Source organism: Somniosus microcephalus, chromosome 13, assembly GCF_052327205.1.
Source record: "Somniosus microcephalus isolate GS21.2 chromosome 13, FLI_Smic_1.0, whole genome shotgun sequence".
NCBI classification, from domain to species: Eukaryota; Metazoa; Chordata; class Chondrichthyes; order Squaliformes; family Somniosidae; genus Somniosus; species Somniosus microcephalus.
This window is the reverse complement of record NC_140999.1, coordinates 59,299,096-59,324,593: the sequence shown is the minus strand read 5'-3', so window position 1 is coordinate 59,324,593 and position 25,498 is coordinate 59,299,096. Positions and strand designations below refer to the sequence as shown.

The 25,498-nt window shown below is 46.6% G+C and overlaps 1 pseudogene; it reads right to left on the bottom strand.

Moving 5' to 3' along the window:
* Nucleotides 1–24,920: 24,920 nt before the first annotated feature.
* LOC147108351 (digestive cysteine proteinase 2-like) overlaps nt 24,921–25,498 on the bottom strand; it is a 108,955-nt pseudogene continuing 108,377 nt past the window's right edge.

The window sequence follows — 25,498 nt, the reverse complement described above, 5'->3', positions numbered from 1 at the left end:
CCTAACATCCCTTATCGCTGAAGTTTCAGAAAAGCTAGATAATGGGCTATGTGAAAGGCAAAAGATATCTGTCATAATTCGTGGGGAGTTTGTTTGTGTAAAAGTTCTCATAAAAAGCTCATAGCAGAAAAAGGGAGAAAATCATAGACTGTATTATTGAAGGTCAGAATGGTGAGATAGCCCAAGCAGCTGCAAGTTGCTATGTATTTTGAAGGGAAAAAAAGGTATAAAGGAACAGCTATTGAACACAGATAGGCAGCGTGAAACCAGAGGAAGAGAAACTTCAGTCAACAGAACACAGCAAGACTGAGAAAAGAGACCGCTCCGCAGTCACCCGGTGGGCACACTACTAGGGTTTCAAGGGACAGATTGCGACTATCATCTTGTTAAGTATTACTTCTTTGTACTGGATGTAAAGTGCTTAATAAATCTGTTGTACTTATACACAATATACCTGTACCAGGAGTAGTCTGTTATAGTCACAGACAATTCAAATATACATTACGGATTTTGTAAATATCACAAAACTTACAATTGGGACTTTGTAAATATTGCAAATCTTATAGAATCTATAAGAAGGATGAACCATCTGTGGCTAACTAAGGAAGTTAAGGATGGTATCAAATTGAAAGAAAAGGCATACAATGTTGCGAAGATTAGTGGTAGGCCAGAAGATTGGGAAATTTTTAGAAACCAGCAAAGGATGACTAAAAAAATATAAAGAGAGAGAAAATAGATTGTGAGAGTAAACTAGCAAGAAATGTAAAAACAGACAGTACGAGCTCGATTTTGCCATTGGGGTGGGCTGGGGGCATGTCAGGTGGTCGTCGTGTCAGGATCCCGACTCCGATGTGAAGTGGGACAAAAGAGCGGTTTTGCCCTAATTGGGCACTTGATTTCCAGCATGTGGAAGCCCATGGCCCAATGAGCCTTTTCATACAGAAAGTCACCTCCGATTACGTCGTCAATGCTGCTGGCTTTAAGGCCTGCAAGCAGCCTTGCTTCTTTTTCAGCCTTTAAACTTTATGCCCACAGGCAGGAAGGAAGGGGAGGTGGGGTGGCTATGTTAATGAAGGAAGGAATCACTGTAATACAGAGAAATGATATTGGGTCAAAAGATCAGGATAATGAAACAGTTTGGGTGGAGGTAAGGAATAATAAGGGGAAAAAAACACTTGTGGGCGTGGTCTATAGGCCTCCGAACAGTGGCAACTCTGTTGGACGGAGTATCAATCAGGAAATAGTTGAGGCTTGTAATAAGGGAACATCTATAATTATGGGGGATTTTAACTATCATATTAATTGGACAAATCAAATTGGGCAGGGCTGCCTTGAGGATGAGTTCATTGAGTGTATTAGGGATGGGTTTCTTGAGCAGTATGTAACTGAACCGACCAGGGGGCAAGCAACCTTAGATCTGCTCCTGTGTAACAAGACGGGATTAATTAAAAATGTCCTAGTAAAGGATCCCCTTGGAATGAGTGACCATAACATGGATGAATTCCATATTCAATTAGAGGGTGAGAAGGTTGGATCTCAAACAATCGTGCTAAGCTTGAATAAAGGAGACTATGAAGGTATGAGAGCGGAATTGAGTAGAGTGGATTGGGAAAATAGATTAAAGGGTAAGACGATACATGATCAGTGGTGTACATTTAAGGAGTTATTTTACAACTTCCAAAAAATATATATTCCACTGAGAAGAAAAGGGTGTAAAAGAAAAGACAGCCATCCGTGGCTAAGTAAAGAAATTAAGGATAGTATTCGACTAAAAACAAGGGCATATAAGGTAGCCAAATCTAGTGGGAGGATAGAGGATTGGGAAAACTTTAGAAGACAGCAAAAAATAACAAAAAGATTGATTAAGAAAGGGAAGATAGATTATGAAAGTAAATTAGCAAAAAATATAAAAACAGATAGTAAGAGTTTTTATCGTTATATAAAAAGAAAAAGGGTGGCTAAAGTAAATGTTGGTCCCTTAGAGGATGAGACCGGGAAATTAATGGTGGGAAATATGGAGATGGCAAAAACACTGAATGAATATTTTACATCAGTCTTTACAGTAGAAGACACTAAGAATATCCCAACACTGGACAAACAGGGGGCTATAGGGGGGGGAGGAGCTAAACACGATCAAAATCACTAAGGAAGTGGTACTCGGTAAAATAATGGGACTCAAGGCAGATAAATCACCTGGACCTGATGGCTTACATCCTAGGGTCTTGAGGGAAGTGGCGGTAGGGATTGTGGATGCATTGGTAATAATTTTCCAAAACTCCCTGGTCTCAGCAAAGGTCCCGGCAGACTGGAAAACTGCTAACGTAGCACCCTTATTTAAAAAGGGCAGTAGACAGAAGGCTGGAAACTATAGACCGGTTAGCATAACATCTGTGTTAGGTAAAATTTTGGAGTCCATTATTAAGGAGACAGTAACAGGACATTTCGATAATCATAAATTAATAGGACAAAGTCAGCATGGTTTTATGAAGGGGAAGTCATGTTTGACAAATTTGCTGGAGTTCTTTGAGGAAGTAACGTATAGGGTGGATAAAGGGGAACCAGTGGACGTAGTGTATTTAGACTTCCAAAAGGCATTTGACAAGGTGCCACACAAAAGATTATTGCTTAAGATAAAAAATCACGGGATTGGGGGAAATATTCTGGCATGGATAGAGGATTGGCTATCTAACAGAAGGCACAGAGTTGGGATAAATGGTTCATTCTCAGACTGGCAATCAGTAACTAGTGGTGTTCCGCAGGGTTCAGTGCTGGGTCTCCAACTCTTTACAATCTATATTAACGATTTGGAGGAGGGGACCGAGTGTAACATATCAAAATTTGCAGATGATACGAAGATGGGAGGGAAAGTAGTGAGTGAGGAGGACATAAAAAACCTGCAAGGGGACATCGACAGGCTAAGTAAGTGGGCAGAGATTTGGCAGATGGAATACAATACTGGAAAGTGTGAGGTTATGCACTTTGGCAGGAAAAATCGTAGAGCAAGTTATTATCTTAATGGCAAGAAACTGAAAAGTACTGAAGTACCAAGGGATCTGGGGGTCCTGGTGCACGAAACTCAAAAGGTTAGTATGCAGGTGCAGCAAGTGATTAAGAAGGCCAATGGAATGTTGGCTTTCATTGCTAGGGGGATAGAATATTAAAATAGGTAGGTATTGCTTCAGTTGTACAAGGTATTGGTGAGACCGCACCTGGAATACTGCGTACAGTTTTGGAGTCCATACTTAAGAAAGGACATACTAGCTCTCGAGTCAGTACAAAGAAGGTTCACTCGGTTAATCCCAGAGATGAGGGGATGGACATATGAGGAGAGGCTGAGTAGATTGGAACTCTACTCATTGGAGTTCAGAAGAATGAGAGGCGATCTTATTGAAACATATAAGATTGTGAAGGGGTTCACAGAATCACAGAATCACAGAAATCCCACAGTGCAGATAGAGGCCATTTCGGCCCATCGAGCCTGCACCGACACACATCCCACCCGATCCCCGTAACCCCTACACCAACACATATCCCACCCTATCCCCGTAACCCCACGTATTTAATCCCCCTAACACTAAGGGTCAATTTATCATAGCCAATCAACCTAACCTGCACATCTTTGGACTGTGGGAGGAAACCGGAGCACCCGGAGAAAACCCACGCAAACACGGGGAGAATGTGCAAACTCCACACAGACAGTTGCCCGAGGCCGGATTCGAACCCGGGTCCCTGGTGCTGTGAGGCAACAGTGCTAACCACTATGCCACCGTTGGATCGGGTGGATGCGGGGAGGATGTTCCCGATGATGGGTGAAACTAGAACTAGGGGGCATAGTCTTAGAATAAGGGGCTGCTCTTTCAAAACTGAGATGAGGAGGAACTACTTCACTCAGAGGGTGGTAGTTCCATGGAATATGCTGCCCCAAAAAGCTGTAGAAGCTACATCATTACATAAATTTAAGACAGAAATAGACAGTTTCCTAGAAGTAAAGGGAATTAAAGGTTACGGGGAGCGGGCAGGAATTTGGACATGAGTCTAGGTTCGGATCGGTCATGGGCCTGTGGGTAGCGGAGCGGGCCCAGGGGCCATGTAGCATGATCCTGCTCCTATTTCGTGTGTCTAATGCTGTAAGATTCAGGAGATGGTTCTGTGATAGTGGATTGGCGGTTAGGATCAGATCAGCCATGATCTTATTGAATGGCGGAGCAGGCTCGAGGGGCCAATTGGCCTACTCCTGCTCCTATTTCTTATGTTCTTATGTTCTTATGTTCTGAGCACTTCCTTCAGCAATTATGTCCACCAGTAGACCAAAGTGTGCTCCAAGATTCGATGAGGCCTCCCTCCAAGCTCTGGTGGAGGGAGCAAGGGCAAATAAGGAGGTGCTCTTCCCTTCCTCAGGGAGGAAAAAGCCTCCCCAGCAGACTAAAGCTGTGTGGCTGCAAATGGCCCAAGAGGTAAACACAATTTCTATGTGCAGCTGAACCTGGCTGCAGTGCAGGAAGAGGTTTCATGAACTTCTCCGCACAGGAAAAGTGAGTGTGACATTCCCATCAGCCTCAATCTGATCCCCATCGCCTATCACCAGCAGTCTGCTTTGCCAACCTCTTCCTCCACATCCCACTTGACCCTTACATCCCTGCACCCTTACCCATTCCCTCTCTCTCTATGGTCACATTCACTTAACTATTCAACCATGCAGCCCACACACTCCCTATCACTGTGATGCAATGACAACAACTTACGACACACTGGGAGGGCCCTTTGTCTCCTTCTAAGCATCTATGCTATGGATTCTCTATACTCACTCCTTCATTCTCACTCAAACTCCACTTGTGCCCCTCATTGCAGGAAAAGAGAGCCCACAATAAGAGGAAAAGAGCGAGGATAGGAGGAGGGCCACCCTCAGTAGCCCAGCTCATGACTTCAGAGGACGCAGCCCTGGAGATCGCCGGAGTGGAGGATGATTCGCAAGTGGGGGACGGACAGACGGGCACATCACAGCAAGCTGGTGAGAGAATAGTTTAGCATCTCTCTCATTCACATTGCATGAGTGACTGATAATGATTCTGATGCTCTAACAGATTGACTTATGATCATCTGCACAATTCAATGTGCATGCAACCTTTACCTCACATCTCTAACTCTTTACTTTACACCCCCACAGGAACCATCGAGAGCCCCCGTCCCCACTGTCCAGGAGGAACAGCCTGAACCTCAAGACTCCTCAGAGGAAGCTGCAACCTCTGAGGGCACAGCTTCAGCAGAATTCAGTGAACCCAGCACCAGCGCAGACACTCACACCTCGGTGGGACCTTCGCGAGATAGAGAAGCGTTCTCACCTGGTTTATCACAGATCACAAGTGAGCATCAGCAGATGGTGAAGACAGGAACAACAGTGGAGAGTCCTCGTCGGAAGGCACAGGACTCTGCCAGCTCGGCTCAGCTGCATGTCGACACTGTGCCTCCGGGTCCATCCAGAAGGAGAGCGGTGTTGGTACTCCAGGAACAGGTGCAGGAGTTTCTGGCAGGTTTTGTCTCCAGGGTCACTGCGAGTGTGGAGCGAATGGAGGAGTCCATCGCGAACATGAGCAGAGCCTTTGTGGAGGCATTGGCGCATGAACGCATCACCATGGAAAGGATGGCAACCTCCGTGGAAAGGATGGCTACCTCCATGGTAAGGCTGGCTACCGTAGAGGAGAAGATGGCTATGGTAGAGGAGAGTATGGCTACGGCCATGGAGGAGCTTAGTCGCCAGGGTATTGAAAACATGGTCATTGTTCAGAATAGACTGACATCTCTTGAGGAGCGATGGTCAGCTATTAAGTATAGAAACCAGACCTTCATGGAACTCCTCTGGAGTAGGACTTCCAGTGCAAAACGGGTCCTCATGGACCCCTGAAGTGCAGCAAGGTGCTGTCAAGCCACTTGCTAGCTCTGAAGTGGGGCTGACCCATGAGAGGGATGTTGGTGGCAGACAACAAGGAAGTGGGGGCTCCTCTCCAAGCGCTCACATGACCATGCCACTGCAAAGCCCTCGGTCAGAGCCCCACCAGAGTCCTCAACCAACTGAGATTGGCGTCTCAGCTCCTGCACAGCTGCAGGAGCAGCAGACTTTTGCCGAGCCCTCACAGGTTCGCAACCCCAGAGGAGGGCCGCCAAAGGTGTCGAGACAGGAGCAGCAAGAAAGTGAGCAAGGGGCCTCCACATCTGCTGAAGCCACAGGGGAAGCACCACGTAGAAGCATGCGTAAGAGGAAGATAAAGCACAAGTAGTCACAAGGGTAGTCACTTGGGTGTTCTGTTGTATTGATTTTTGACAAGCCATCCTTGAATTGTTATGATAAACAAATTTGATGTCAAACTGTTGAAGTTGTGGCCTGTGTAATTTCGAAAATGGGACTTCCACATTGAGGGCTTAGGGCGACTTACCATTGTTAGTATGGTGGTCAGAGTGATAGGAATCCGTAGGTTCTTGTCCATTGTCGATGCTCTGGTAAGAAGGTGCGAGGCAAAAGTGCTTGATTGTGCAGGCTAAGCAAATCTGGCCAACATGGGTGCATCCCTTGCATCTCAGGCAGCAATGTGGTTAAGCGCTGGCGCCTTCTGGCCTGTGCAGCTTTAGGTGGGTGAGCAGCAGCTTGGCACTCCCGTTGTTGCTCCTGCTGTTGGTGGTGCTGTTGTTCAGGTTTCTGCTGCTGCCACGGCTGGTCTTCGTCCAAATCTGATGTCCAGGAGGAAAGGAAATAAATGGTTCCCATGCTTCTGGTATATACCTCAGTTGAGGAAGCGCTCAGTCAAGGTGTGGAGAAGGGTTTCCCAGGAGGTCACACTGGAGATAGGTGTCAGGCTCCAAACTTCCACAACAATGAATAGGCCTGCTAAAAGTTCCCCCAGACCTGAGACAACAAATTTCTGCCACATGCAAATGATCATTGGTGAAAACTCCTTTTCAATGGTGGAGCTGCAGCTGTTAGTAAGCAATCCACTTGTGAGGCCGCCTGGCATGTTCCAGAGGAGATGTGCAGGACAGGGGAAATGTGTTAAAATCAGAAAGACCTCTCAAAATGGGATTATAGAGGCAATTAACTGGTTGTTAAGGGCCTTAAGTGGTCTGAAACCACGAATGTGGGAAAATTGCTCAGAGGTGGGTGGAGGCGGGATCGGACCCACCTGCCATTTTTTGCGATTTTGACAACTCACATGCCTCCAAACCCGCCTCCTTGGGCCTGGCAAAATGAAGCCAAATGAGTTTCTACAAGTATATAAAAAGGAAGAGAGTAGCTAAAGTAAACGTTGGTCCCTTAGAGGATGACACAGGGGAATTAATAATGGGAAACAAGGAAATGGCAGAGACTTTGAACAAATATTTTGTATCTGTCTTCACGGTAGAAGACACTAAAAGCATGCGAATAATAGTAGATAATCAAGGGGCAAAAGGGAGGGAGAAACTTTAAACAATCACTATCACTAGAGAAATTGAACTAGGCAAACTAATGGGACTCAAGGCTGACAAGTCTCCTGGACCTGATGGCCTGCATCCTAGGGTCGTAAAAAAACTTGGCTGCAGAGATAGTGGATGCATTGGTTGTGATCTTCCAAAATTCCCTAGGTTCTGGAAAGGTCCCAGCGAATTGGAAAACCGCAAATGTAATGTCCCTATTCAAGAAAGGAGGGAGACAGAAAGCAGGAAACTATAGGCCAGTTAGCCTAACATCTGTCATTGGGAAAATGCTGGAATCCATTATTAAGGGAGAAGTAGCAGGACATTTAGAAAATTATAATAAAACCATGTTGACACTGCTTGATTGTATGAAAGGGAAATCATGTTTGACAAATTTATTAGAGTTCTTGGAGGATGTAATGAGCAGGGTGGATCAAGGGGAACCATTGATGTAGTGTACTTGGATTTCCAAAAGGCATTCGATAAGATGCCACATAAAAGGTTACTGCCCAAGATAAGAGCTCACGTTGTTGGGGGCAATATATTATGGATAGAGGATTGGCTAACTAACAGAAAACAGAGAGTCGGGATAAAATGGTCATTTTCAGGTTGGCAAACTGTAACTAGCGGGGTGCCATAGGGATCAGTGCTGGGGCCTCAACTATTTACAATCTGTATTAATGACTTGGATGAAGCGACCGAGTGTACTGTCACCAAGTTTGCTGACGATACAAAGATAGGTGGGAAAGCAAGTTGTGAGGAGGACACAAAGGGCTTAATTTTAACAGCTCTGAGGAGGCGGGTTTGGAGGCGTGTCAGCTGCTAAAATTGGAAAAAATGGCTTCAGACACCCAACTCGCCTCCATTCCGCCCCACGCGATTTTCGTGAGTGTCTGTTCAGCTGCTCCCAAACTGTCCCAACTTCAACCGGTGAGACAGGTAGTTAAGACAGATAAGAGCCTGTTAACTGCCTTGATAATCCTAGTTTGACAGAGGTTTCCCATTTTCGTGCCTCTGGCTACTGTTTCCCGTCTTGTCAGAAACAGTCCTGCTGCAAGGAGACGAGTTGATGGATGACCTGTAGTCATTATTGGTGCAGAACTTTAAAAGCGCCCCTGTAACATGGCTGGCATTCAAATGCAACAACTTCTTTGTTGAAGATTTGGGATAAGATTTTGCAAATCTACTGACCTTGGGACTGGTCAAGCTGACACACATCTGCTGTTTGAACTGATTGGAATAATTTCAGGCCTCTTTGAGTGTGCGCTTGCAAGCTTCTTGCCTCAACTGAAATCTATAACAACGGGATGGGAACCATTTACATCCTCTCATCCTGGTCGTCAGGTTCGGAGGAAGAGCAGCGCGGCTTAGTGCTGCCGGATGAACAAGTGGCTCAGCACACAGCCCCCTTGGAGGAAAATGAAGAGGATGAGGAAGAAGACGAGGAAGAGGACAAGGAGGAGGACGGGGAGTGACGCCTTGCGGGGCCGGATGTGGCCAATCCAGCAGCAGGCGACCACATTGCTGGCCGTCAGGCAAGGGATGCACTCATCCATGCCAGATTCGCGAAAGGTTACACTTCAACCACAGGTGGCTGGCACATGGAAATGAATGTAAGTCCAACATTCGCAAAACCCCAGGCATCATCTGTTTGTGCCCAGTGTCACCACCAACATTCTACATGGAAATCACACTGAGCCCTCACTCTTGAACTTCCATTTTCCAGAACACAGAGGCCACACTTTAGGTGATCTCAGCAGATCATTAAACCTTTTTCCACACTGAACCCATGTGCATCTGCACACAGACCTCAAGCCCACCTCCTCAGCAATTTGCAGCCAAGCCGCCTTGGTTTACTGGGGAGACCTCCTCCTTCCGTTTCCAGGGAAGAGAAGCTCCTGACGATCTCTAACTCCTTCAACAAGAGCATGGAGAGGGCCCTCATTGAACCTAGGTGCAGCCTTAGCTATTGGGGTTGCCGTTCCTGCAGCAGCCAGCACCTTTAAGAGAAAAAAGGATTAATATTACTAAGCCAATGATTGGAACAATTTCAGGCCACTTTGAGTGTGCGCTTGCAAGCTTCTTGCCTCAACTGAAATCTATAATCTTTTAGAAACATAGAAACATAGAAAAATAGGAGCAGGAGTAGGCCATTCAGCCATTCGAGTCTGCTCCGCTATTCAATATGATCATGGCTGATCCTCTATCTCAATACCATATTCCCGCTCTCTCCCCATACCTCTTGATGCCTTTTGTGTCTAGAAATCTATCTATCTCCTTCTTAAATATATTCAGTGACTTGGCCTCCACAGCCTTCTGTGGTAGAGAATTCTATAGGTTCACTACCCTCTGAGTGAAGAGATTTCTCCTCATCTCAGTCCTAAATGTCCTACCCTGTATCCTGAGACTGAGACCCCTCGTTCTAGGCCCCCCAACCAGGGGAAACATCCTTCTTGCATCCAGTCTGTCTAGCCCTGTCAGAATTTTATACGTTTTTCATTTCATAGTCAGATAATAAATTGATATATAAAAATATCTTTCTGGAATAATATGTCCAGCAATTTAATTCATTAAACTTGTCAATTATATGCCCATTCTGCAAGTTTATTAATGTTCTCCTGTAATTTGTTGCAGTCCTCCCCAGTATTGACTATTGAATTTGGTATCATCTGCAGATTTAGAAATTGTGTTTTAGATTCCAAAGTCTAAAGTTAATTGGCCCAGAAATTCGGGTCGGAGGCTTCCCGCGGGTGCAAGCCTCCGACCTGCACTTACCTAGCGCACCGGCCGTTATGCTGTGAGCCCACGTGGGATTCCGGTTGGGCCTGCTCCAACTGCCGGCACGCAGTGCTTGCGTATCCCAGGGCCGCAGTTAGTTCGAAGCGTCCCCTGGGATCATGTGGGCCATGGAGAGCCAATGGTAGCAGGGAATCTGTATTCATAGATTTGACAGGAAGACCTGTCAAATCTATGAATACAATTCAGCCCCAAAACATAACTAAAACTTCAAATAAATTTTTAAAAAATCACATTTTTAAAATAACTATAAATTACATAAAATAACTATTTTAAACAATAATTTAAATTTTTGAAAACATTAATTACAGTTTCTAACAGGGCTAAAAATAAACTTACCTTTGTTTAAATTATTTAAAAATAATAAACCTGTGGAAAAAATGTTTTTATTTTACTTAATTCACCACTTACCTTGTTAAAAGCAGGTCTTCTGACTGCTTTTTAAAAGCGTAGCTGCTGGAGACTTACCCTCCCGGAAAAACCTGCAAAATAACCGGAAGTTCCAGGCGTACGTGCTGCCTCTCCGGCACACGCGTTCGACCTGTGAACACCTTCCTTTAAGGGAACGGAAGTTTCGGTTTCCCACGCATGCGCAGTGCATGCACGAAACCGGCACTTTCGTTGGGCCTACACATGAGTACCCAGCGCCTACTCACCCATGGGGACCCGAAGTTCTGGCCCAACGTAAATTGTGAACAGCAGTGGTCCCAGCACTGATCCTTGTGGAACGCCACTACCCACCTTCTGGCACTGTGAATAGCTACCCTTTACTCCTACTCTCTGCTTTCTGTCCTGAAGCCAGCCAGCCAGCAATCCATTCTGCTACTTGTCCCTTGATGCCGCATTCTCTGACCTTGTTCATCAGTCTATTATGGGGTACCTTATCAAAGGCCTTTTGAAAATCCAGATAAATTGCATTTACTGCATTACCATTGTCTACTCTCTCTGTTACCTCTTGAAAAAATTCAGTAAGGTTGGTCAAGCAAGACTTTCCCTTTTGAAATCCATGCTGATTATTCATCATTATTATATTTTTGGTTTCTAGATGTTCTTCTATTTGCTCCTTTAGTAGGGATTCCATTATTTTTCCTACCACCGATGTTAAGCTGACTGGTCTATAATTCCCTGAACATGTTCTAGCCCCCTTCTTAAATATCGGTATTACGTTAGCTAAATATGCATAGTAATGCCTCCGCAATCTCTTCCCTAGATTCTTTTAAAATGCCTGGATGCAATCCATCCAGATCAGGGTTTTTATCCTCTTTGAGTTATATATATCCCCTTTTTTATTTTATTTTTATTTTAAATCCACAAATAAACACTAAAGCCTGCACATCTGCCGATGCACTTTATTATGGTCATATTTATGCTAATATATATGTACAAATGTATGTTGAAATGTTTAAGTGTCCTAATCCAAATTGTACACTCTCGGGAGCCGCAAGCCTACATTTCGTTGTACTGCACTTGTGCACTAACAATGACAATAAAAGTTGATTTGATTTGATTTGATTTGATTTGATCTGATTACTAGTCTCATCATCTAATGTCATGTCCACCTGTTCTATCTCCCTGGTAAATACTGAAGCAAAATAATTATTTAATATTTCTGCCATCTCACTATCATTACCTGTGGTATTATCCTGCCTATGCCTTAATGGCCCTATTCCCATCTCAACCTTCCTTTTTTATTGATGTGCCTATAAAATATTTTACTATTTTGTTTTATGTTACTTGATCATTTAATTTCATAGTTCCTCTTTGCCCCCCTAATTGTTTTTTTGACTTCTTGCCTAATCTTTCTGTATTCTCCCTTATCATGCACTCCCCTGCTGTCTATTCACTTAATGTATGCCTCTTTCCTTACCCTCAATTGTTCCCTTATGGCTTTATTCATCCATGCAGCCTCATTATTGTTTAGTTTGTTCTTTCCTTTTAGCGGAATATATTTTTCCTGCACACTGTTGAACACCATTTTAAATGGTTCCCATTGCTGTTCTACATCGTTGTTTGCCAATATTGTTGCCCAGTTTTTTTCCCCAAGTTCTATTCTCAGCCCCTCAAAATCAGCTTTCTTCACTCTATTAACTTGGTTTTCGTCATACTTATGTACTTCTCAATTATCATCTTAAAGCATATTATAGTATGGTCACTATTGCCTATATGTTCCCTTATTTTTACTTCTCTTATCTGCTCTGGTTCATTCCCCATTACTAGATCCAATAGTGAAGCCTCCCTTGCTTTTTACATATTGGGTTAGAAAGGGGTCCTGTACACATTGTGGGAACTCCATTGTAGGATGTTGATCCTTGCTTGTACTAATAAAATCAAGGACTAAAGTTTTTATCTTTGCTACCAATTTGGATCAACGTCAAATCTTTTGGAATCAAAGATCTCACAAAGAGAACCTTACACATTGGATTTTAGAAATTTGCCTGGAGGGTCTCCTTGAGTTGACCTCTTGCATCAATGCCTCCAGTGCTTCATCGGAGAACCTTGATGCATGCTCTCTCCCCTGTTGCGACATCATTGTTTTTTTTCCCTCCTCTCAATCTCGTCCCCAGCCAGTTGAATGAGCTGCTGCAGGCAGAGTGCACCTCCCCTTTAAGAGGTGCAGATTTCCTTTAAGTAGTACAGGCTAGTTTTAATTGGTGTTAGCCTTGCACAAACTTGGGCCACCTGCTGAGCATTCAGCCACTCAGAAGCATGTTCAATGTTGGACTGAACACTGCAATCATGCTAATCAGCAGGCAGCACGAAGTTAGTGTGCTGCCTGCATTCCTTTGAAGGGGCATGGGGTGATTGCGCATCACAATTCTCGCACCCATTTTCAGGGGCAAACATATTTCTAGACCTTGGAGTACAATCACGGTTGTAATGCAGGAAATGTGGCAACAGGATTAGCTAACAAGATATATTAGGGTGGTCCTTCTCTTTATATCAGAGTTGGGGTGCTGGGTTGTAACTTCTGCCCATCCTCACTCACTAGATGATGAATTGAGAGAGTCTGTGGCAGCTGCAGGTTTGGCACACCCACCAGGATCTATCTATAATGTTGACTTGTGTACCAGAGCATCCGTCAAAGAAACCTGATTGACCTTGTGCAAATGCAGCTGATGAGATTTCTGGTAAAAAGCCTAACTTCTAATATCTATTCCTTTATTTTGCCCCTTAGATGAGACATTGCAAGATGCAGCTGTGGAGCAGGAGGAGGAGGAGAAGGAGGAAGAAGTCGACAGCACCCTTTTACCTCTGCCCTAACAAACCTCTCTTCACTCACACATTTATTCACCCTTTCTCTCTCACTCCACAGCCCAGAGAAATTCATTCAGGGTGGGGTGGAAGGTGGGGTTTGGTGGAATGGGGTTGGTGGGGGGGGGAGTGGTTATTGAGTGAGATAGTTGGGATGAGGTTTTATCACTGGGTGAGTCACAGAAGTAGAGGGCACCTGGGGAGTCTGACAGTGGGGAGTGGGGACATCACAGAACTCAGTCCCTGGCTCCAGTGCTTCAGGACTCTGATCTCAGGTGTCCTGCTCTAAAAAGGCTGTTGGATGAACACTGCAGCTACATGGAGGCTCTACCCCCATTATAATCCTCTCAGTTAATTGCTGGTAAATTAAAATCCCCTATGACCATTGCATTTGTGATCAAACATGCCTACTTAATCTGTTTGCATATTCCAGCGTCCATAAACTCCACATGGGGCAGCTGGAGAAGGTGGACGCACAGTCTATTCACTTGGTGGGACATGAAATCCAAGCCAGAATAGATCAGATTTTCAGCAACTTGGAACGACTTAAAATACTGACCAGCAAAGAGCCTCCAAACAGATGGCAAACTCCAAGTGGATCAACTGGAATTTGTATGACTCTGTAACATCTCCCAACAACGGGCAACTTATCTCAATCCATAATGGCAGGTTTAATTATTTCCCTTACCTTCAAATCTTCATTCATATAAAAAAGAAACCCCTTCCCTGCACCCCCCCCCCCCACCCTACTCCTCCCTGGCCTATCCCCACTATTCCTGCGCAGCAATCTATGACCTGAGTTGCTCCACACCCCATTCTACATCCTTATTTATCCATAATTTTTTAGAATATACAGGATCTTAATGCTCATGATAAACATAGAGCTCCAGATCTCCTCGTTTATTCTTATATTAACGCTGTGCCATGTCTGGACTCGGGAGTGTTAGCACTGTGCATTATCTGAGCTCATGAATGTTAGCACTGTTGTATCCATGTGTTAATAGAGACACTGAAGGCAGGAGTTGGTTTCACAGGTGTTTACTGAACAAAGTCTGGAGGTGAACTAACTGATGCAACACAATATACAAGCTTATATAGCCCGAGTGACCATTACCGGCATTACAGTACACAGGGGGCTCTTAAAGGCACATACACTACAATTCCTCCCCTTTTAGCCAACCAGTACATAATATTTTAAGTAATCATTAATTACATGTTACAAGAACAATAATCTACACATTGCTGCAGTTAATCAATTATAAGTCAGTCTCTCTGGAGGCTTCCTGACTCGGTCCGGATAATGCCTCGGTGGTGTAGTAGTTTCTGGTGGTGTAGTAGGTTCTTTTGGCAAGGCTGATTCAGTTTGAATGCCTGTGTCAGGTTCATCTGGTTCCAGTATCACCGGATCGGAGGTAGATACTATGGGTATCTCTACTTCATCATTAGGCGTATAGAGTTGTGGTGTAGGTTGTCCCTTTTCGGATGACTCTATGATCTGGTCAGCATGGCACCTTATTATGCTTTCTCCAATGTCCACAGTATACATCAGCGGTCCTACTCGTGTGCAAATAGTTCCAGGCTGCCATTTCTCGGTACGGTAGTCCCGGGCCAAAACTTGTTGACCTATCTGGAAAGTTCTAGTTGGCCTTTCATTCATGCCTTGAAATTGCTGGTTCTCCATGTCCCTTCTGATGTTTGGCTTGATCAAATCCAGCCGGCATCTTAGGCTTCTATTGAAGAACATCATGGCGGGAGTTTGGTTTGTAACCATATGTGTTGCATTCCTGTATGCAAACAAGAAGTTATCTACCTTATGCTGAAGTTTTATGTCTTCATTACCCATGGCCTTTATGGCCTTCTTGAAGGTCTGGACAAACCTTTCAGCCAATCCATTGGTGGCGGGATGGTATGGGGCGGACGTGTAGTGCTTAACCCCATTGTTTTTTAAGAACTTCCTGAATTCTTCGGACACAAATTGTGGTCCATTATCAGAACAGATCTGTTCAGGCAGCCCATTCCTGGCAAATATGGTCCTTAATACTGTGATGGTTTTTTCCGTGGTGGTGGAGGACATCTTTATTACCTCCGGCCACTTGGAGTGTGCATCAACCGCGATTAAGAACATTGAGTCCATAAATGGACCAGCAAAGTCGATATGTACCCTTTGCCATGGAGATGAGGGCCACTCCCATGGATGTAGAGGGGCTTGTGGTGGAGCGTTTTGGACCTTCTGGCATCCTAGGCAGCTCTTGGTCATTTCTTCGATGTCTCCATCGATACCTGGCCACCATACAAACGCCCTGGCTAGGTTCTTCATTTTCACTCCACCCAGATGCCCCTCGTGAAGCTCCTTTAGCACTTTATCCTGGAGTTTGGGTGGAATCACCACTCTGGATCCACACATCAAGGTTCCTCGGCACACTGACAGCTGTTCTCTTCTTTGCGAGAATGCTGGCAACAGTGGTTCACCATGTGCTGGCCATCCCTTCACCGTTAAGTCGTAGACTTGTGAGAGAGTCGGGTTATTTCTCGTTTCCTTTTCAATGGCAGAATTTGTTACTGGTAGACATTCCACTATGGGTAAGTGGAACATCTCCACTGGGTCTACTGTAGGTGCCTCTTCTACCGTTGGCAACGGTAGGCACGATAAACCGTCAGCATTCCCATGCTGTTTTGATCCTTTGTATTCTATGTTGCATTGGTGTGCCCCTAGAAAAAGGGACCACCTCTGTAGCCTTAGCACTGTCATAATGGGAACACCCTTTTTAGGGTTGAATATGGAGATGAGGGGTTGATGGTCAGTCAACAAGGTAAATTTTTGTCCGTGTAGGTAATGGTTGAATTTCTTCACTCCCCATACCAGGCTGAGTGCTTCCCTGTCGATTTGGGCATAGTTATGCTCAGCTGAGTTCAATGAGCGTGACGCAAAAGCTATCGGCCATTCCGAGCCATCAGGGAATCTATGCGATAATACCGCTCCTACGCCATAAGGGGATGCATCGCACGCCAGTCTGATTGGCAGTGATGGGTTGTAATGAGCCAAAACTTCCTTGGACGTGATTAAGTCTTTGCATTTATGGAAGGCACGTTTACAGTCTTCGCTCCATTTCCAAATTACTCCTGTTTGTAGCAGTTCATTAAGAGGGTGCAGAAGAGTTGATAAGTTCGGTAAAAATTTATGATAGTAATTTATCAATCCCAGGAACGACCTTAATTGTGAAACATTTTCAGGTGCTGGGGCTTTTATGACCGCTTCAATTTTTTCAGGTGACTTATGCAACCGTTCCTTATTAATTATGTGGCCACAATATGATATTTGTTTCTGGAAAAATTCGCACTTCGGGCGATTTGCTCACAGCCTAGTGAGCACCTGCTCCAAATTGGCAAGGTGCTCGTTGTCGTTTTCTCCTGTTACAAGGATGTCGTCTAGGTAGCATTGAGTCCCCGGAATCCCTTGGAGGACTTGCTCCATAGCTCTTTGCCAGATAGCTGGAGCTGATGCTACTCCGAAAACCAGTCGATTGTACTGGTACAGGCCTTTGTGTGTATTTATCGTGAGATACGTTCTAGAGGGCTCTTCAACCTCCATCTGTAGATATGCCTGTGCCAAGTCAATTTTGGTGAAATGTTTCCCTCCGGATAGTGAGGCGAAAATATCTTCTATCCTCGGAAGAGGATACTGTACCATGTGAAGGACCGGGTTTACAGTCACCTTGAAGTCTCCACAGATGCGAATTTTTCTCTGTTCTTCAGATTTATCATTATTCAACGTTTTCTTCATGACCGGGACGATGGGTGTTGCCCACTCGCTCCAATCTATCTTGGATAATACGCCTGCCTTTTCCAAATTCTCCAGCTCTGCCTCGACTGCTGGACGAATTGCATATGGCACCAGCCTTGCCTTAAAAAACTTGGGAATTGCCGCATCTTCCACTTTTATTGAGGCGGTGATGCCTTTCAAGATTCCTAGTTTCTCTTGAAACACTTCCTTGGCGTTGGCCAAGATGTCTTTTAATCGTTCAGGTATGACGTCATCATCATTTTTTTTCTTACTGGTCACCGTCAGTGCCTGAATGGAGTGCCAGTCTAAACGTATCTTCCTGATCCATTCACGTCCCAACAGCGGTGGACCACCATCTTGTAGAATGTATAAATACAACTTCTGTATTTCCTTGCCGTTGTATACAACAGGCACCCTTATTTTTCCTTTGGGGTATACTTTCTGCCCCGTATATGTTTTCAAGATAATGGATGTGTCTTTTAAAGGTTTCTGCGGAAATAGCCGCTCGTAATCCCGTCGATTTATGATGGTCAGAGCTGATCCTTTATCTAGCTCCATTTTAACTGGGGACCCTGCTATCGTGAGGGTAACCCAAATGGTCTGGTAATCTTCTTTGGCAATTACATTATGTAATTTGAGACAGCTTAGTCTCTTGTTTCCGGAGTCGCTATCACTCTTCTGGTCTTCGGAGCTACTGTCCGTCATCATTTGTACCTTTCTGTACTTTTCTTTATTGATTTTTTTTTTCCTGTCCGTGGATTTTTTTTGCCCAGATTGGCATACCCGTGCAATGTGTCCAATCTTTCCGCATTGCCTGCATGCTTTGTCCTTGAACCAGCAGTCCCTCTGGTCATGGGTGGATCTGCCGCAGCGATAACATCTCTCGAAACCCTGTGTCATTTCATGGGTGCCGAAGTCCTGTATCTTTTGCTGTATCTCTGCAGCTCCTCTTGCGGCTGCTTCGTATGATACAGCCATACTGAAAGCCTTGTCCAGTGTCAAATCTTTCTCAGAAAGCAGCCTTTTCTGTGTTCCTTCACTTAGGAGACCGCAGACGAATTTGTCTCGAAGAGAATCTGCCAGTCCTGCCCCGAATTGGCAGTGCTTTGATAGCTTTCTTAATTCGGTGAGGTAATCAGCATTACTTTCATTCTTGTGCGGATTCCTCTTGAAGAATTTGAATCGTTCCGCTATCAGCAGCGGTGTTGGGTTTAAGTGCTCCTGTAGGGTGTCAACAATTTCCTTAAAATTCTTGTCCTTTGGTTTGGCTGGAGTGATTAAGTTTCATAACAGCCCGTATGTCTTTGCGCCCATTAGATTTAGAAGTACTGACGCCTTTTTATCATTTTCTATTCCATTTGCTGTGCAATATACCTCCACTCTTTCCACATATGTGGTCCAATCCTCTATATCGTTATCAAAAGCATCAATATTGCCAGCCTTAGGCATCCTGGAAAAGAAATGGCACTTCCTGCGCTTTTCTTTCTTTCCTGCAGAAAAGATATGGCGCTTCCCATGCTTTCCCGCCGCTGCTGCTGCTGACAACGCTGTTTTCTGCGTTTTTAAAAAAAAATTTAAATTTTTTTATTTACAGGTGGAGACTCGTTCCCGCCAGACTCTCTGGGACTTTTCCCCCCCTCTGCTAGGTCCGAACGCCGACCTGCTTTGCAGTGCCGGCCATCTCCCGAGTGCTCTCCCCCATCTGTTTTTGCTTGCCTCCGCCTTCGCTGCTTGGCCTCGCCACAGAGCCAGCCGATGGAGCCCCAGCCCGCCCAGGAAGGATTATTGCAGTACCTGCCACCAGCTCAGCTAGCTGGTCAAACCACAGTTTGTTTTTTTTCTTGTTTTTCTTCAACTTTGGACGTCTGAGGAATCGATGTCCTTGAGGTGCTGCCGAATTGCAGGTAAGTCCGTTTCCAATTCGTCGCCACTGTTGTATCCGTGTGTTAATAGAGACACTGAAGGCAGGAGTTGGTTTCACAGGTGTTTACTGAACAAAGTCTGGAGGTGAACTAACTGATGCAACACAATATACAGGCTTATATAGCCCGAGTGGCCATTACCGGCATTACAGTACACAGGGGGCCCTTAAAGGCACATACACTACAAGCACTGTGCCTTGTCTGAACTCGGGAGTTTCAAAAACCGCAGCATTATTCTTAATGCTCTATGCATTTGTGTACATTATTTTAAGAACCATGTCATTTCAAATTAAATTAGACAATTCATGGGGAAAAAGAGACAAAATCATTCATTAAGTTCCTTTGGAATAAAGAGACTCTTGAAGTGATTGCTGGCGGTGTTTATTGTATTGCTCGGCACGACTGGTATATGCAGGCAATTGTCTCTACACGAGTTGGATAGTGTCATTTCTCAGAACATTAGTACATTACTGTGACTACAGATATCAAATACTCAATGGGATTGGCGTTTATGCTAAAATATAGAAGTGTGTAGAAGCTGTTATTGTTTCACTGAACACACAATTTTTCAATTGCAGCAGACAGTTAAAGCAATGGTGTAGAATGAGTAATCAAATCAAATCAAAAAATCAAATCAACTTTTATTGTCATTGTTAGTGCACAAGTGCAGTACAACGAAATGTAGGCTTGCGGCTCCCGAGAGTGTACATTTAGATTAAGACATTTAAACATTCAACATACATTTGGCTTGTAATACATTAACATAAACATAACCATAATAAAGTGCATTGGCAGATGTGCAGGCTTTAGAGTTTATTTGTAGAGTTCAGTAGGATGACAGCCCTGGGAAAGAAGCTGTTCCTAAATCTGGTCGTACGGGTGCGAATGCATCTGTAGCGTCTCCCAGATGGCAGGAGGGCAAACAGACTGTGGCTGGGGTGGGTAGGGTCTTTGATGATGGTGATGCGCTATCAATTACTCATAAAAGACTGAGAGTTAGAAGAGTAACTAAAGGCTTTTATTAACAACAGAATGGAGGTCTGCCTCGAGTGGTCGACCGGTCCAGGATACAAAGGGCTGGGGAGCAGTCACCTTTATACTAGGACCTGTGGGAGGAGTCAGCCGAGGCATGTCCAGGCATGTACACAGTGGAATACAAACAGGACAAACAGGAATACAAACAGTGGTTTACCACATTCACCCCTTGTTTAAAATTGAGTCCGGCGGGGTGAAGTGTATTAAAAGTTAGTGTATTGGAGTCTCTCCGGAGGTCTTGTCTGCCGCTGTGATCGGCGTGGCGACGGCAGGGGTAGTGAAGCTTCCGGCGTCAAGTCCAGCGTAGGCTGTGGCACAGGCGTGTCGTCCTCGTAGATGTCGAGCGGGTCGCGGGGCCCAGGCCTGCCGTCTGCTGGGGCTGGATATCGGATCGTGGGGGGGGGTGGTAGTGGGTAGTGGGTTACTGTGGTCCCCGAGGGTGCAAGGTCTCTTATGGAGACTGTGTCCTCCCGCCCGTCCGGGTATGCGATGTAAGCATACTGGGGGTTGGCGTGGAGGAGGTCGACCCTCTCGACCAGGGGGTCCATTTTATGGGTCCTCACGTGTCTTCTCAGTAGGACCAGCCCTGGGGACGTCAGCCATGGCGGTAGCGATGTCCCTGATGTGGACTTCCTTGGGAAGACAAACATTTTCTCATGAGGGGTGGCGTTAGTGGCAGTGCAGAGCAGTGACCGAATAGAGTGGAGCGCATCGGGGAGCACATCCTGCCAGCGGGAGGTTGGAAGGCCCCTAGACTTTAAGGCTAGCAGGACGGCCTTCCAAACTGTCGCATTTTCTCTTTCCACCTGTCCGTTCCCCCGGGGGTTGTAACTGGTGGTCCTGCTTGTGGCAATACCCCTAGTTAGCAGGTACTGACGGAGTTCGTCGCTCATAAACGATGAGCCCCGGTCGCTATGGATATAGCTGGGGAAGCCGAACAGGGTGAAGAGGTTGTTCAGACATTTAATGACCGTGGCACTGGTCATGTCCGGGCAGGGGAAGGCGAACGGGAAACGGGAGTACTCATCAATAATATTGAGGAAGTACACATTGCGGTCGGAGGAGGGGAGAGGCCCTTTAAAATCAACGCTCAGGCGCTCGAAGGGGCGAGTGGCTTTTATCAGGTGGGCCCTGTCTGGTCTATAAAAGTGTGGTTTGCACTCAGCGCAGACTTGGCAGTTCCTGGTCATGGTCCTGACCTCCTCAATAGAGTAAGGCAGGTTGCGGGCCTTGATGAGGTGGAAGAACCTGGTGACCCCCGGGTGGCAGAGGTCATTGTGGAGGACCCGTAGTCTATCGATCTGCGCGCTGGCGCAGGTGCCACGCGATAGCGCATCCGGGGGTTCATTTAGCTTCCCTGGCCGGTACAAGATCTCGTAGTTGTAGGTGGAAAGTTCGATTCTCCACCTCAAGATCTTGTCATTTTTGATTTTGCCCCTCTGCTTGTTGTTAAACATAAAAGCAACTGAACGCTGGTCAGTGAGCAGGGTAAATCGTTTTCCGGCCAGGTAGTGCCTCCAATGACGCACAGCCTCCACAATCGCCTGGGCCTCCTTCTCAACAGCGGAGTGTCTGGTCTCCGGGCCTTGGAGGGTTCGTGAAAAGAAGGCCACGGGTCTCCCCGCCTGATTGAGGGTAGCGGCCAGGGCAAAGTCGGACGCGTCGCTTTCCACCTGGAAGGGGATGGATTCGTCCACTGCGTGCATGGTGGCTTTGGCAATGTCCTCCTTGATACGGTGGAAGGCTAAGCGGGCCTCTGCCGTCAAGGGAAAAGAGGTGGACTTGATCAGCGGACGGGCCTTGTCCGCATAGTAGGGGACCCACTGGGCGTAATAGGAGAAAAACCCTAGGCACCTCTTCAGGGCCTTGAGGCAGTGGGGCAGTGGAAGTTCCATAAGGGGACGCATCCGGTCGGGGTCGGGGCCGATGACTCCGTGTTCCACAACACAGCCAAGGATGGCGAGGCGGTTTGTGCGGAATATGCACTTCTCCTTGTTATATGTCAGGTTTAGGAGTTGGGCGGTGCGGAGGAATTTTTCGAGGTTTGCGTCATGGTCCTGCAAGTCACGGCCGCAGATGGTCACATTGTCCAGATATGGGAAAGTGGCCTGCAACGCATTTTGATCTACCATCCGGTCCATCTCCCTTTGGAAGATGGAGACCCCGTTGGTGACGCCAAAGGGAACCCTAAGGAAGTGATAGAGGCGGCCGTTTGCCTCAAAGGCAGTGTACTGGCGGTCCTCAGGGCGGATGGGGAGCTGGTGGTACGCTGATTTCAGGTCAATGGTCGAGAAGACGCGGTACTGCGCGATCTGGTTGACCATATCAGCTATACGGGGGAGTGGGTAGGCGTCCAGCAGGGTGTAGCGATTTATTGTCTGGCTGTAGTCGATGACCAGGCGCTGCTTCTCGCTGGTCTTAACGACCACAACCTGGGCTCGCCAGGGGCTGGTGCTGCCCTCAATAATCCCTTCAGGAGCCGCTCCACTTCGGTTTTAATGAAAACCCTGTCCCCGGCACTGTATCGCCTGCTCTTTGTGGCGATGGGCTTACAGTCGGGGGTGAGGTTAGCAAACAGTGGTGGGGGGGTGACTCTGAGTGTGGAGAGGTTGCACCTGGTGCGCGGCGGGCAATTTGGAAGCTGCTGGCTGCGGACTGTGAGTGGGGGTAGGGGTCCACCGTACGCCATCGTAACACTTTTAAGGTGGCACTGAAAATCTAACCCCAGCAGGACGGCAGCGCAGAGGTCAGGCAGGACCAGAAGTTTAAAATGATCGTACACGGTCCCGTCTACTACGAGTGTCACCACGCAGTAGCCGCCGATGTCCGCCGACTGGGACTCGGAGGCCATAGAAATCCGCTGTTGCGCAGGCAGGACTGGGAGAGAGCAACGCCGCACCGTGTCGGGGTGGATGAAGCTCTCCGTGCTCCCAGAGTCAAAAAGGCAGATTGTATCGTGACCATTTACCTTAATGTCCATTGTGGAACTGGCCAGTTGGTGCGGTCTCACTTGGTCCAGTGTAACGGATGCCAGCGTAGGGGTCGGTGTGTCGCTGCGGGTATCAGATGAGGCGGTGTCGGGGGCCTGCTGTGTCCCGGCTGTCGTCCAAGATGGCGGCGTCCATGATCCCCATGTGGCTGGAGGCGTCCAAAATGGCTGCTGTACCGGTGATTCGCACACGGCCGGGGAGGTCCAAAATGGCGGCCCGCATGGCCCACACGCGGCGTTGCTGGGGTTCGGGGTGGCTTTGGCCCTGCAGACGCTAGCGTAGTGTCCCTTCTTCCCGCAGCCCGAGCAGATCGCGTTTTTCGCCGGGCAGCGCGCTCTGGGGTGTTTTGCCTGGCCACAGAAGTAGCATTTCTGGCCTTGGGGCACTGCTGTCTGGCCTTGGGACACTGCTGCGGTAGTTGGGCCGTTGTTGGGGTGTGGCTGGGGTGGCACGGCGCTATGAGGCGGTCCTACCATGTCCCAGGCTGTCATTCCCCGCGGCGTCCACGGTGCAGAGGAGTAGGCATCCATGCCCTGGTAGGCTGCATCCAACGATAGTGCGAGTTCAGAGGCCTTGTTGAGGTCGAGGTTACTCTGCTCCAACAGTCGCTGTCGTGTGTAATTGGATCTGTGGCCCGCTACAAAAGCGTCCCGGATAAGTTCCTCTGTGTACACGGCGGCCTTTACATCCTTACAACCACAGGCCCGGCCAAGCACAGACAGTGCCTGAAGGTATTCCATGGTCGATTCCCCAGGTTGTTGTTTACGACTCCCCAGGAGGTGCCTGGCGTACACTTCGTTCACTGGGCGCGTGTACTGGTCCTTGAGGAGCTTGATAGCATCCGCGTACGAGGTCGCGTCTTGGATGACCGAGTACACTCGGTGGTTCACTTTGGAGGTCAGGACATCCAGTTTGTCCTCGTCCGATTTGATTGCTTCGGAGGCGGTCAGGAATTTTTCGAAACACTTAAGCCAGTGAGTAAACTTGGTGGATGAGTCCGCCTCCCGATGATCTAAGTCCAGGCATGCTGGTGTGAGGATCTTCTCCATTATAAAAATGTTGTTAATAAAATTGATGCGCTATCAATTACTCATAAAAGACTGAGAGTTAGAAGAGTAACTAAAGGCTTTTATTAACAACAGAATGGAGGTCTGCCTCGAGTGGTCGACCGGTCCAGGATACAAAGGGCTGGGGAGCAGTCACCTTTATACTAGGACCTGTGGGAGGAGTCAGCCGAGGCATGTCCAGGCATGTACACAGTGGAATACAAACAGGACAAACAGGAATACAAACAGTGGTTTACCACAGATGGACCGTGACCTCCGTAAACAGCGTTTCTGGTATATGTGCTCTATGGTCGGTAGCCGGGTGCCGGTAATGCGTTGGGCAGTTTTGACTACCCGCTGCAGGGCTTTCCGGTCATAGTAGCTACAGCTGCCATACCATACTGTGATACAGTTTGTCAGGGTGCTCTCTATTGTGCAGCGGTAAAAGTTAGAGAGGATCAGGGGTGACAGGTTACATCCCTTCAGCCTCCTTAGGAAATATAGGCGCTGCTGGGCCTTCTTCACCAGAGAGGAGGTATTGAGGGACCAGGAGAGGTCTTCCATGATGTGGACTCCGAGGAACTTAAACATCAGCAGAAGCATTTCCACCATTCTTTCAGATGGAGTTCTATGAAGCTGTGGTTGAACATGTAAGCCCTTACACTACTGGATAGACTGCATCATTGGCAATTCCACAGTGATTATCTCTGTCCTTAGCCATTTTGATGTAACCTTTGTCACCCCAATCTGTTCCCCAGCTGGAAAATAAGAAAAAAGAATGAAATTAACATCACAGTTCTGTTCAAGTGACAGGCTTGAAGAATTGGGCATTTTAGGCTGGTAAAGTATAGATTTTGAGGGGATATGATTGAGATCTTTAAAATAATGGAGAAATTGGATTCTGTCCAAGTACATAGGTTATTTGAGCTAGATAGCCAAGCGGAACTAGACGACATCAGTATGAGTTGTGAAAATATCAACAACAACAACTTGTATTTTTATAGTGACTTTAACATAGTAAAACATTCCAAGGCACTTCACAGGTGTGTTATAAGGCAGAAAATTTGACACCGAGCCACATAAGGAGAAATTAGGGCAGGTGACCAAAAACTTGGTCAAAGAGGTAAGGTTTAAGGAGCATCTTAAAGGAGGAAAGAGAGATAGAGAGGTGGAGAGGTTTAGGGAGGGAATTCCAGATCTTAGAGCCTAGGCAACAGAAGGCACAGCCACCAATGG